This window comes from Megalopta genalis, chromosome 9 (genome assembly GCF_051020955.1).
Source record: "Megalopta genalis isolate 19385.01 chromosome 9, iyMegGena1_principal, whole genome shotgun sequence".
Lineage (NCBI taxonomy): Eukaryota > Metazoa > Arthropoda > Insecta > Hymenoptera > Halictidae > Megalopta > Megalopta genalis.
In genome coordinates this window covers 4,107,501-4,110,000 of record NC_135021.1, presented here as the reverse complement: position 1 = coordinate 4,110,000, position 2,500 = coordinate 4,107,501, and the positions used below count along the sequence as shown (strand labels likewise).

Below are 2,500 nucleotides of genomic sequence, written 5' to 3'. Positions count from 1 at the left end.
CCTCTCAGCGACAAAGTGGCAGAGAATACGCTGACATCCTCCGTGCCGTTGCTAGAAGCAACTGCACGTCGGAAGCTGGCGTTGTCAGCGTAATACTGGACCTTACGCTTATGCGCAAGATCCAGGATTGTCTGTTCACTAACCACTTGCGCATCGAGGACCATGCACTCACCGTCCTTGCATGCTACCAAATCTGGCTTTCTCATTCCCTCATCGGTGGGGATCTTCGGCTCGCGCGCTACCTGAAAACCCCTTTGCACTAAACCACGTGCAAGATAGTCGACTACAGCGTCGTGCCTTCTTATCCGCCCATCATGGGTGCGGTGGCACTGCTGTAGGACGTGGTTAAGGGTTTCAGGCACCGCGCAGCCAGCCCTGCAGAGCCTGTCCTGTCTTCGGCCCCTAGATGTTCGGGACCTAGTCGGAAGGGCGTTGATCCGCAACTTGCAGGAGTTGACGAAGTCTCGTCCTGACAAGAAGCGGGTCCCCTCCGCGACCCATCTGTGCTGCCCCGGGACCCTCTTCGACTCTTTCAAAGCGCTGCCATCGACACTCCCGTGAAGAGCATTCGCCCAACGGCGCGCTTCCCTCTCGGGAGTGTCGATGACCTCGCCGTGATCCATCAGGCGTTGCTGCGCCTTCTGGATCTCGAGTCGAAGATAGTCCCCTGGCAGCCCAGACGCGGCCTCAGAAGACAAGGACAGTTCCTTCAGGCGGCTAAGCCGAATCCTGGGCATACTCCACCGAAGCGAAGCAATACCCAGGCCTCCCGAACCGATGGCGGAATGGAAATAGGCCTTAGGTGTATCGGCCGGTAAATTGAGCCACTTTCTCACCGCACCACGTACCGCCACGTCACACCGATTGAGTTTCCCCAATCCCACAGACCCCAACGACGCCGCATAAAATAAGCTTGGCAACAGGAATATTCGCAGAGCGAATAGTCGCTGTTGCGGCTTAAGCGGTGCACGGGAGATCTTATCCAAATCAGCGACCAACGAGACTGACGGGTCGGAACGCAGACGACCGTCTGGAGTAAAGGGAATACCCAAATACTGCCAGGCGTCCGTCCGCTTCATCGCCACCAGCTTCTGACCACCGAGGAAGAAGTTGCCTTCATCCACGGTAGTCTTCTTCTGGTGGGGAACCGTTCCGATCGAGATGGTAAAAGACTTACCGACATTAACGGACATGCCGCATGATGCCAGGAAGCCCTCCGTACAGTCAAGCAATCGCTGCAGGCCCGTTGTCGTTGAGGCTGCGAGGATTAGGTCGTCGGCGAAGGCTGCCGACCCGATCCTCACCCCGTCGATATCCGCCCCGATGTCTTGGGGGAGGCTCCTGAGGAGTCTGTCCATCACCATGTTGAATATGCCGGGGGACATCGGGTCTCCTTGCCTCACGCCATGCATCGGATGGATGGCATGGGAGTGCCAACCACCCGACACAATGGTCGTGAGAGCATCAGAGTACACCGACCCGACATACTCAATCATGGGAGCGGGACAGCCCCTCAGCTCGAGCGTCTGTAATATCGCGGGGTGAGAAACGGTGTCGAAAGCCTTCGCGACATCAACCGACGCAACAAAAAGCGGCTTATGGCGCGCATGGGAGTGGCGTAGCAGCAAGTCCAGCAAAAACACGTTGTCCGCACATCCGTCTGTCCTACGGAACGCTCTCTGCCTCCCATCCAATCCGATCAATCGACCCACCCGCCTAGCCAGGACCTTGTGGAATCCTCGCACAAGGGTCGAGGCGACGGTGATGGGTCGAAAATCAGACGGAGAAGAAGGCAGTCCGGTTTTAGGAATGAGCACGGTCCTGGCGTCCCTTAGGTGAATAGGGAGTCTGCGGCACCACATAATGAGGTTATAGATCCTTTGCAAAACCTCAAGGGGGGTTTTACAAAGGAGTCTCGCAGACAAACCGTCAGGACCAGGTGCTGTCTTCCTACCCGGAAGCGCCCTCCGTAGTTCATCCGGATTAACAGGAGACCACAGAGAGGAGATGGTGTCCTCTCGGTTTTCACACGGAGGACAGCTGTCGCGCGCACCTGTCATAAGGGCTTCCCAATAGGGAACCATAACATCTTGAGGGATGCCATGGTCACCTACGGGGCCATCCCTTATGACATCCAAACAGCGCCGGGGGTCCTTACGCCACAGTTCTTGCACTATGCCGTAATTCCTCCGGCGCTGTCTGCGTCGCGAGAGCGGTTCCTCCGGTTGCGCACGGCGGCCTCGACGCACGACTCTCGCTGCATGAGGTACCGGAAAGATATCCGCCAGGTAAGCGGTGAGCCCCTCCAGAATATTCCCGCGATCCTCTCTTCCAACCAGGGCACAGATTTCATCCAGGGTATTAGCCTGGAATCCATCGCACCCTAGTGGTTCAAGGCCGCGGAAATACTCTAGGAAGACCCGATCGCTATCCTGGACCTCCACCGCGAGATCGGGCGCCTCAGCCACCGGCTGCAGTGACTCCTGTTGAATGCGGCCAA

General features: G+C 57.4%; 1 pseudogene; it reads right to left on the bottom strand.

Moving 5' to 3' along the window:
* The window catches only part of LOC143260061 (large subunit ribosomal RNA), a 10,334-nt pseudogene that overhangs the window by 4,354 nt on the left and 3,480 nt on the right, over positions 1–2,500 (bottom strand).